Source organism: Syzygium oleosum, unplaced genomic scaffold (genome assembly GCF_021117445.2).
Source record: "Syzygium oleosum isolate NSW1041296 unplaced genomic scaffold, Sole_v2.1 Sole_v2.07, whole genome shotgun sequence".
Lineage (NCBI taxonomy): Eukaryota > Viridiplantae > Streptophyta > Magnoliopsida > Myrtales > Myrtaceae > Syzygium > Syzygium oleosum.
This window is the reverse complement of record NW_026607491.1, coordinates 7,973,511-7,985,395: the sequence shown is the minus strand read 5'-3', so window position 1 is coordinate 7,985,395 and position 11,885 is coordinate 7,973,511. Positions and strand designations below refer to the sequence as shown.

Genomic DNA, 11,885 nt, shown 5'->3' with positions numbered 1-11,885 from the left:
CTCTCGATCTTTGATGTTCTTGTATTGCCGCAGTGTCGACTCGAGTCCCTCAAGTTTTTCTTCGGCCACTTCTAATTCATTCTAGAGAGCCAAAAGCTTGTTGAAGCAAGCTGTAATCTACATATTTTCCTATTTCAGTTCTGATAATGACCGGGTAAGTGCAAAAAATTTGGCTTGATATAATTTCCCATACATTTCTTTTGTATTTTCCCACATAATTTTTGAATCTTTCATCGGGGGGAGCTCGATCGCGACCTCTGGGACAATACAATTTTCGATCCATGTTCAGACCAATCGGTTGCACTTATTCCAATGTTGCGCCAGATGGTCGTCGGTCAAAACAAGGACGGTTCCGTCGAGGAAACCGTTCTTGTCTTTTGTCACCAATGCTCGCCGGAATTCCCGAGTCCACGTTGAGTAGTTCTCGGGGCTAGATAGTTGTTGGCTGATTAGGCGAAGTTCCGACCCGTCGCGTCGACGTGTACGATAGGTCGTTGGGCTTCGGTCGGCTTCCTGCGGCGGAGATTTGGTAAGGGACAAACCCGGGTTGGAATACCGGGTAGGCATTCGTTCCCTGACCCATTACACCCGGATGGAACCATCCGGACCGAAGAGTTGGGCTTGCTCCGATAGCAGCTGGTGGGCTTTCCCTAGGTTGGGTATGTTCTTCGTAGGCCTAATTTATTGGCCCTTGAGAAATAAATCATAGGTTGGCTTAGGTTGGTCCATTCATACATGGATTCGGTGCCCCTTGGACAGGCAGCCACTAGATGGGCTGGCCTGGAATGGGTTGCCCCTAGTTGGCTGGGCCTAAACAGGAACCCATGAAATTAGTTGTGTTTGGGCCTCACAACCTTGGTTCAACATACTTATAGGCTGTGTTTGGGCACCAAAACTCTGATTCAGAGCACCTTCAACAGAATCCATCAAATATGAATGTATCTCATCTAGGCCAAAGACTCTTGGAGCTTGGTTTTCTTCGGAGGATGAGATATTTTTTGGCATGGTATTGGTAAGAAAGTAAATTGGTTTCTGTTTAGTGGTTCAAATGTTGATTCCTACACCGGAGTGCTAACCTTGTTTTGCAGGCCAATTTTTCCCTCAATGACAAGGTGCAAAAACTATCCGGAGGGCAATAAAAAAATGCGAAAGCTAGGCCAAGATCAGCCGCTCTGATACCATGACAGGAATTGAAGAGAAGGCACATATTAAGAGAATGATGCATATTTGTATTTACTTGACTTGTTCTCTTTACATTGTACTAGCTTCTATTTATAAGACAATGAATGATTAACTAAGGAAACAATCAAGGAAGACATATGGAATCAAATCCAATCTTGGATTGATATAATTAATCAATTTTAATCCTAGGTAATCTTTGATTGATCAATTATAATCCATAATTGATCCTCTCATATCTTTAACACGAATATCTTTTATAGTGGTGAAGGATGCTTCGTTTGTACTGTTTGAAAATCTTCTTTACCGAATCAATTATAAATTTGACTGATTTAAATTCTCTAAACATTTGGTTTAATGAATTTTTTCTAGTTCAGTCGGCCAATATAGTCGAACAATTTTTCCGATCTTCTTCGCTATCAGCCACATGTAGCTTAGATCACACTCCATTGAGTTTTGTTAGTTTTGCGATTCAAATGTGTGATTTACTAATCTCAAATTGGATTGAGATCCGACCGTGAAGTTTGTACGGCATGAAGATGAACTTGTATCTAGTACTTGATGGGTTCGGAGGGCAACATGATGCGTGCAGAGTTGGTATTGTGCTTGAGCAAGATGCCGTCAATCGATCCTTATCCTGCACGTACTGTACTCTTCTTTGTGTCTCGACCAATCTCGCTCGCTAAGGTATACCTTATGCATCGACAGTAGAGATTGCATAAGGCACACCAACGAGAGCACCTTGCTTGATAAAGGATCTTCACCCGATGTCCGGCACCTTGCTCTATGTATTTGGACGACAAGAAAGTTTTTGGATTGTTTTAATATGCAAAGGGTAAAGACTATAACTAGTCTCTTGGCTTCTCTTGTTTTAGACTCTCTCTCTTACATCACAAATGCAAATTGATAAATTTCGTATTTCTGGTAGTACTATGTATGCTATGGCTTGTGCTCGTCTTAATTTAGTGCACACCGTCGGTATTGTGAGCCAATGCACAAATGGCTAATCATGGTTAAAAGACAGAAAGCATTATTCAAGTGAATTCGGACATACCAAGATACTTCTTTTAATGAATGTTCTGAATTCTTTCATACTTTAAAAGTTACAACTAGGTTGGTTACATTGATTCAAATTATTCATGAGATTTTGATAAACAAAAATCTCTATTGGATATGTTTTTTTTATGTGATTTTTTATAACATATTATCCTAAAATCTAGCAACTTGATCTCTTCTGCCTTTCTCATAAATTCAAATTCAAATTCAAATTTTTTGAATTTAGAATTCTTTCCTCAATGTGAGGATACTTTCCTCAATTTAAGGAATCAATGCCATCATCATGTAACTGTGTGTCTATTTAAACTCATTATATACATCAATAGAAGCAATAAAGAAAATCAAAAATGGAAAGCTTCATCTACTCTATTTATGGTATCAGAGAATTTTGCGTAATTGCCTTACTTGTGATCCTGCTTCTTCTTCCTCATGGCTCTCTCCACCAATTATGAAACTACTAGCACTATCAATACCCCAATTTAGTCCCCACATATTGTGATTTCGAACATTTTCAACCTCATCCCAATCAAACCGAATGCCTCCACCTATCTCCTTTGGAAATCCTTGTCCACACCTATTTTGCGTGGTCAACGCCTGATGCATCATGTTGATGGTTTTATTCCTCCACCTTCACCTAGTGATCTCACATATTCAATTTGGTTTGAAAAGACTAGCTGTTGTTATCCTGGATCAATGCCACATCAAGCGACTCCGCTCTTCCATATATAGTCGGACCTACTTCTGCCAAACAAGCATGGGATCTACTCAATAAGAGATATGCCTCTACAGCATGTGCCCATGTGCTGTCCCTTAAACGACTGTTTACTCGACTCAAGAAGGGTGCTCAATCTAAAGCTAATTATCACCAGCAATTTAAGGTCATTTTTGACTAGCTATTAGCCCGTGACTCTCCCCTAAGCGAGGATAAATTGCTTGTTCACATCCTCGTTGGGCTGCCGCCATCATATCGACAATTATGTTTCTCGGTTCATATTCGTGCTAAGACATTGACCCTATCTATTAAAGAACTTCATACACCATTAATCTATGAGGATCTCTCTTCGATTGAAGATACAATGCCCGCAATTTCAGCTCAGTCTACTGCATTGGTGGCTTCTGAGCCTTTCAAGCCCAATAACTCTCATCAATTCTCTTAGAGCCGCGGCCATGCACGATCTCGTGGTACATCTCCTCCATGCCAACAGTCCTCCACCTCTTATGAATTTGTGCAACAACGACAATCACCCTAAGGTCAACAAAAATCTCAAATTTTGGTTTCTCGTTCACAATTTTCAGATTTGCAATTGTATGGGTCATAATGCCATTGATTGTTATCACCGAATGGACTACACCTATCAAGGATGCCATCCAATACTTGCAGTGATGGCCACCACTGCCTCCACCCCACCCATCACTTGGTACACCGACACTAGAGCCACTCATCATCTCACGCCGGAGCTTGAAAATCACCAAATTTCAGCTTCTTATGATGGTAATGACAGTGTTGAGATAGGTAATGGCCATGGTATGCCCAATGTACATGTAGGTTCCACCACCATATCATCCTCTTCTTCACCTCAAAATCCATATTTCATTATCACACGGCTTCACACAATTTACTATAAGTTTAGTACTTTGTAAAGATAACAATTGTCTCTTTAACTTCGATGCCTTTGGCTTTTGTATTAAGGAAAAGGCCACGGGGAGAATACTATATCAAGGGCCAGTTGAGAACAGCTTGCACCCACTTCACACTCCACCATCATGCACCGGTCTCAAGGCTCATTACAATTCCTCCATCACCACGGACCAATGGCATGCTCGTCTTGGCCACCCCTCTCATGACATTCAATGGACCATTTTCTCAGTCGTTTTTATTTCCAATAAATCAAGCTCTTGCGTATGCTCTTCATGTCGGCAAGCAAAGAGTCACAAGCTCCATTTTCCCAAGTCTCATTCTAACTCTAGTCTTCCTCTAAAATTATTACATTGTGATGTATGGGGCTCCACTCCCTCATTATCTTGTTCTAATTATTCCTATTATGTTCTCTTTGTCAATGATTTTACCAAATATTCCTGCTTATGTCCTATGGCATTAAGATCTTACCTTTATGACAGTTTTGTTATTTTAATAAGCAAGTTGAAAATCTTTTGCGGTACAGCTTCAGCAATTTTCTTCAATCATATGGCATTACATATAAATATCTTTGCCTGCACACACCAGAACAAAATGGTGTTGTGGAGCGCAAGCACCGCCACATCATCAAAATTGGCTTAGCTATGATGGCCCATGCTCATATGCCTTCTAAATTTTGGTTATAAGCCTTCACACAGCCATTTACTTGATTAACCGCATGCCAATACTTCAACATCACACTTGTTCCCCATATCAAACTTTACTTCATATCAAACTTAGTTAGAAGCATTCACCATAGCCATTTACTATGAATTCAATGGGCTGCAAATAGATATTTCGAGTTAAACGAAATCCGGATGGCTCTATTAGTCGCTACAAGGCTCCTTGTTGCTAAGGGTTTCCATCAACAATCGGGTGTTGACTTTATTAAGATCTTCAGTCACGTGGTGAAACCTACCACCATTCAAACTATTTTATCTCTTGCGGTTTCTCACAATTAGCCACTTCGACAATTGGATGCCAAATATGCATTTTTACATGGTGATTTATAGCAAACAACGTTCATATCCCTACCTCCAAGCTATGTTGATCTGGGCAAATCTAATCATGTCTATCACATGAAGAAATCCATTTATGGCTTCCGTCAAGCCCCTCAAGCCTGGTATGAAAATTTTAATTCAAAACTCCACGATTTTGGATTCATCGTCTCCAACTACGATCCATCACTGTTCATTTTCCATCAAGGGCATATAATCTTATATCTCCTCCTATACGTTGATGATATCATACTCACTGGCAATGATACTTTAGCGTTATGGCATTTAATCTCATATCTTGGCCATCATTTCGCACGAAGGATGTAACATCCTGAATTCGACCCACTTTCGTGATCAATAAAATAGATGTGTATTTCTCATTTCATTTTAGTAAGTCTTGCCCGAAACGGATCCTTCTCGGGATACTGACCAATAGAGAATGGCTAACTAGGAAAACGGTATGTGGACCTAAGAACTCGACCGCGAATCGAGTCCGATTCCGAGAAACGACGAGGGAATATTTTGTACCAATGTGGGCCGATCCAAGGAGGGTGACAAGTTTGGTTTAGCCAACGACGTACGATCGGAACGCGGGTGATTCCGCACGACCGAGAGTACGCGTGGCGAACAATTCCGAACTTATTCCGAACGATCGCAACCTCCGGAACTAGCGATAATCCTCGCGTTCTCTTGGAAGTCGAGACCGTCACGACTCGAGTAATCCTAAGTCGATACGCGTAACCCCTAAACAGCCGCCCGTTAGTGAGAGACGCTAAAATCGCATTTGAGCGAAATTGATTGTGGAATTGAGTCCGGACTTGAGTGTCGAATTTCATGGACGTACGCGACTATTTTTGCAAGGACAATGTCGTATTAGTGTGGCCAATTATATTTGGGATCGGTAGAGTCGAAAAATGGAATTTCGGACCGGAATCGGAAAAATTACCGAATTGCCCCTAAGCCCTAAGTGTTAATTCCGAATTTTAGAGGTTTTAATTGGGTTTATTTAACCCATTAGTGCTGAAATTCATTGGACATTGGTGCCCCCATCACTCTTGCTCATTCCCCAAAGTGTCCCTAGATATTTTGTGTCTAGAAACCATCTTGGCCATTGATCTTGATTGGATGTGATTGGTCTTTGAATTGTGGCCATTAGATCTAGTCTTGAGTGGAGAGGATAAGATGGTAAATTTTAGTGAAGTTGGCCACCAACCCCCACCTACTCCCACCAACCCATTTGGATAAAATCTCTCTCTCTCTCTCTCTCTCTCTCTCTCTCTCTCTCTCTCTCTCTCTCTCTTCCCCCTCACGCCAACTCACTCTCTCCCTTCTTCCTTCCCTTGGCCGTGAGGAGTAGCCACCGCCGGAGCAGCCCCACGCCGCCGCCGCCGCCGTGTGCCACCGTCCCGCCTTGCACCACCCGTCACCGTCTCACCCCTTCTTTCTCTCTCCCATTTTCGCTGCCACCGTCACCATCACCCCCATTGCCGCCGTGACCAGCCGAGAGCCCCAACCGTCGATGCCGCCGTTCACCACCGAGCGCCGCCGTGAGGACGCCGGAGCGCCGCCGCTGAACCGGGTGGATCCAGCTGCTATTCGGCCCGTTTCTCTCCTTGTTCAGCCCACTTTTGAAGCTTGAAACCTAGTGAGTGGAAACCCTAACCTTAATTAGGCTTATGTGCACTTTAGACAAGTTTTAGGGGTTATTAGGGTATTTTATGGGTTAATTAGTGTGGGCTGATTAGGGCTGATTTTGATGGATTAGCGTGATGATTTAAATGTGGTTTGGTGGCCTAGAATGTGCTGAGCATTGGTTGATCATTGTGGTCTTGATTTGGACTAATATGTAGATTAATTTGGGTTCAAGGTGTGGGCTGAGCATTGGCTGTTTTGTGGTGATTTTAATAGTCTAATGTGATGATTTGGAGATGGATTAGTGGCCTAGGGTGGACTGATTAAGTGGCTGTCCATTGAGGATTTAATTGGGCATTGTACGGCTAATATGTGGTTTGTTCGTGAATTGCCATGTGTGATCGGTTGGGCCATGTGGTGGCTGATTTGGGTGTGATTTATGCTTGATTATGCAATGCCATGTTGGGTGCTAGTGTGACCGAAAATTGAGGGGCACGGCGGGCCTTGAGTGTGCTCAATTATATTGATTAATTGTATGAATTCGGGTGCCAAATATGTGTTGTGGCTAATTTAAATTGAGTGCCCGAGTGTGATTGTTATGGCCATGAGTATGCATATTGAGCATTGGCATAACATGTGCATTATGTGAGTATGCACGATTGGCATGAGCATGTGATCGCCTAAATCGCCCTGAGGCGTCGTTTACGCGGGGTTCAGATAATAATCGGTGGATTGCGCTTGTGTGATCACATAAACCCTGAGGCGTCGTTTACGCGGGGTAATGAACCCGTCCTGAGGCGTTTAACGCAGGACGATGCCCGGATTACCGGAAGATGGCCAACCTGAAGTGTCCCACACGTGGGTTGTGTCATGAGCCTGATGCGTTTAACGCGGGCCGGAGATTGATCGATAAGTGATAAACCTGATGCGTTTTACGCGGGTCGGACCTGATGCGTTTTACGCGGGTCGGTGGAAAATGGAAAGTTGGCATGTGTGCAAGTGTGCATTGAATTGTGCAAGCGTGCATTGAATTGTGCAAGCATGAGCATGATATTGGCAAGTGTGCGAAGAGTGCATTTTCGAGTGCAAACATGTGCATGGCATGTGTTCGTGCCCAATTGATATATGTAGTGTGTATGTACCATTGTTTGGCTCAGTGCCATTATTGTTATGTGCCTAATCTGCAGGGTCACTATATGCTTGATTTGGGCCCGAGGACCTAAGTCGTGTGATTGAATAACTGTGTGTTTAGTTGATGCTTGTCCGGGAGGTGCATGTTAGCCTAGTTTCGGTTTAGGGGGCCTACTCGCTGAGATTTATTCTCATTGTTGTTTAAACCCCACTTTTCAGACCCCCGACCTTGAGATGGTGGATGCGCCACTCCGTTTTGGGATCCCGTATCGCATAGAGCGATCGGTGACCGAGCACCCCGTAGGGAACGAGGAGTCTTATATTAGGCATTTCATTGTAGTTTGGGTCGATGAGGGCGGGCCGCATTTCCGGGCCCATCCTTACCTCGCTTGGTGTTTCCGGGACCAGTTCGGTACGCATGGACCTCTTTGGTCCTTCGACATCCCATTCAAGATATATGGCCAGCCGGATCCGCAGGCCGCTGATGGAGAAGTCATGAGTCCCGTTGCCACGTCCGAGGAGGATTCCGGCGCCCGACCTGTCATCATCGAGATGGATACCGAGTCCGAGGGAGAGGAGCCGATGGACTGGGAGTCCGACATCGAGCCGGAGCCAGAGCCTATGGAGCAGGAGCTAGAGCCGGAGGATTATTCTGGGGTAGAGTAAGTGGACGCCGAGTCTGAGCCGGATTCGATGGATTCTGAGCCTGAGTCGTCTGATGACTCGACTGAGTCCTCAGGATCCAACTCGGACTGGTTGCCCTAGGATTTATCCTCGACTAGAGTAGGGTAGGGCCAACACTTTTTGGATAGGTGCCTTTCTTAGGTTTAGTACCCTGACCCCGAGCCACATACTCATTTTTTATGTCAGTGGCTGTTGACCCATTTTGGTTTATATGTGTAGTTCTTTTGCAATGGATATTGTAAATCCCTGTTGTTAATGCAAGTATGTATTTATGATGGTTGTTGTTCGATGGCTATCCTTGGTCACGTGTTTTATTGTTCAGGTGAAATATTGCTTCCGCTTGTGCACTGCTCTCTGTTTGGGTTTTGGGTCGGCGACACGTCCTGGGACGTCGCAATGAATAGACCTCGGTAGGGATGATCGCGAGCCCGTAAGGTTCGGGGCGTGACAAAGGACCTCGGACCTCTTTCTCATTTTCTTGATATTCAGATAACACGTAATTTCGAAGGCGTACAACTCAATCAGTCTAAGTATATTATAGATGATCTGAAGTGTGAAAATATGGACGGATGTAAACCAATTCTAATGCCTATTGTGTCTCAAAAACTTGGCCACGGTGATGGCTCTCCAATGTTTGATCTCACTCTTTATCAAAGTCTTGTTGGAGCACTGCAGTATGTTACTCTAACGCGTACTGACATTTCTTTTGTCATCAATCAAGTTTGCCAGTTTTTAAAGTCTCCCGCCAAGGATCATCTTATGGCGGTCAAATGCATTTTGTGTTATTTGAAAGGCATAATCACTCACAATGTTCACTTTCGTCCAGTCCAAAATCAGTTCACTGCTTAGTACGATACTGACTAGGCAAGCTGCTCCATTGATTGATGCTCTACTAGTTTGTTCTGTGTTTTCTTCGGTTCCAATTCCATTTCCTAGAGTGCTAAGAAACAACCACGGTGGCACGTTCTTCATTTGACACTATGTACCAGTGTCTAGCTCGCACTACAGCTGAATTAGTTTGGCTACGCTCCTTGTTACGTGAAGTGCATTGCCCATCTCTTATGTCACCCACCATTTGGTGTGATAACATTTCCACAATCTCTCTCGCCTAAAATCTAGTTTTCCATTCAAGAACGAAAAATGTCGCTATTGATTTTCATTATGTTAAGGACCTAGTTGAGCGTAAGATTCTCACTGTTTAGTTCATCTCCAGCAAAGATCAAATTGCATATATGTTCACAAAAGATCTGAGTTCTAATCGCGTCAGATTTTTGCAGACCAAGCTTCACTTTTAGCCAACCGTACTCAGCTTGCGAGGGGATGATAACATATCGTCCTAAAATCCAACAACTTGATCTCTTCCACCTTTTTCAAAAAATTAAATTCAAATTCAAATTTTTTTAATTTAAAATTCTTTCCTCAATTTAAGGAATCAATTTTCCCTCATCATATCTATTTAAACTCATTTTATACAACAATAGAAGCAATGGAAAATAAAAAGGGTTAATATCACGAAAAATCCCAAACTGTTACACTTATGACAAATTTACCCCAAACTAATTTTTTTACCATAATAAACCCTAAACCAGTATATATGTGACAAATTTACCCTAAACTAATTTTTTTATCACAAAAAATCGCAAACTGATACATTTGTGACAAATTTACCCTCCGTTAGTTTCATACCATGAATAACCAAAAATCGGGACACCTGTGATAAACGGAGGGTAAAATTCAAAGTTAGTATGCTCGTCAACTGCAAAGTGTCATCCAACTCAGCAATTTATCGGTAAAATTTAACGGAAACTAACAGAGGGTAAATTTGTCACGGGTGTACCAGTTTGTGATTTTTTGTGGTCAAAAATTAAATTTGGGGTAAATTTGTCACGGGTGTACCAATTTGGGATTTTTTGTGGCATTAACTTAAATAAAAAATTCAAAGCTTCCTCTACTTTCTTTAATTTTTGGATGTGCAAGTTAGAAAGTAAAGCTTAATTAAGCACTAAAAAAAATTTTAGTTAGTGAAACAAATAAACATAATGTTTTAATTGGCATATACGTTGCCACTCCATAAGTAAAATATATGTTGATACCTACCCTAATTTGGACAAAACAATAAAAGGAAAGAAAGAAAACAAGAAAACGTGCCCAACAATATTATTTGGAAAAAAATCACCAAAAACCCCAAATTATGCCAATTGTGACACATTTACCCAAAACTATTTTTTGTGACACCAAAAATCCCAAAGTATACATATTGTGACATATCTACCATCCGTTACAATTCCGTCCAAAATTACCATTAAAAAGCTGACGTGAATCCCACGTGGCACTATTAGAGACACGTGACTCTGATGTGGCGCCACGCGAGCGCCACACTGAAAAAAATAAAAAAAAATTGCACTGTTCATCATCTTCTCCACAACTTTGCGAGTACTGTTAATGGCGTTCATCATCTTCAATCGCTTGGCCAAACTCCTCCGACGATCTTGCTTCGCTGGCCACTGCTCCTTGGACCTCAAGCAGCTCTTGTCGGCGCTTGCCCGTCCATCCACCAGCTTCGAAGATCGAGGTTCAAGCCAAGCTTCTAGCTCAAGCAGTCATGGCGGCCGCGAGCATTGAAGATTGACCTTCAAGCCAAGCTTCGAAGCTTGGCCTTCGAAAAAGGAAAAAAAAAATACTGTTGATCGTCTTCTCCGCAAGGAAGAACAGTACTTTCTTGTCCCAAAAACGAAGTTTCAAGAAGGTCGAGCTTGATCGGCCGCCATGGCCTCTCCAGCTCGAAGCTTGGCTTGTCTGACCTCGACCTTCAAGGCTCACAAGTGGTAGCCACTATGGCCAAGCTTTGAAGCTCACGGCTGCCATGACCGCTCTAGCTCGAAGCTTGGCTTGAGGGTCTAACCTTGACCTTCAAAGCTCGCGGATAGTCGCAAGCCGCCAAGGCCAAGCTTCGAAGCAGCTTGAAGGTCGAGCTTCAAAGCTCGCGGGTGGTCGCAAGACGCCATGGCCAAGCTTCGAAGCTCGCGACCACCGTGACTGCTCCAGCTCGAAGCTTGGCTTGAGGTCTGACCTTGACCTTCGAAGATCGCGGGTGGTCGCAAGCGGCCAAGGCCAAGCTTTGAAGCTTGGCTTGAAGGTCAAGCCTCAAGGCTCACGGGCGCCATGGCCACTTGAGCTCAAAGCTCGGCTTGAACCTCGATCTTCGAAACGGGTGGATGGTCGGGCAAGTGCCGACAAGAGCCACTGGAGGTCTAGGTAGCAGTGGCTAGTGAAGCAAGAGCATCGGAGGAGTTTGGCCAAGCGATTGAAGACGATGAACGCCATGAACAGTACTCACGAAGTTGTGGAGAAGACGATGAACAGTCCAATTTTTTTATTTTTCCAATGTGGCGCTCACGTGGTGCCACATCAAACCACGTGTCTCTAAAAGTGTCACGTGAGATCCACGTCAGCTTTTTAACGGTGATTTTGAACGGAATTGTAACGGAGGTTAGATGCATCAAAATGTGTAATTTGAAGTTTTTTATGTG

At 43.3% G+C, this 11,885-nt stretch overlaps 1 long non-coding RNA gene across 1 annotated transcript; it reads left to right on the top strand.

Moving 5' to 3' along the window:
- Positions 1 to 243: 243 nt before the first annotated feature.
- Positions 244 to 1,087, top strand: LOC130138693 (uncharacterized). Its single transcript, XR_008817025.1, has 2 exons — positions 244 to 440; positions 969 to 1,087. It is a non-coding gene; the product is annotated as an uncharacterized LOC130138693 (long non-coding RNA).
- The last annotated feature ends 10,798 nt before the right edge of the window (positions 1,088 to 11,885 follow it).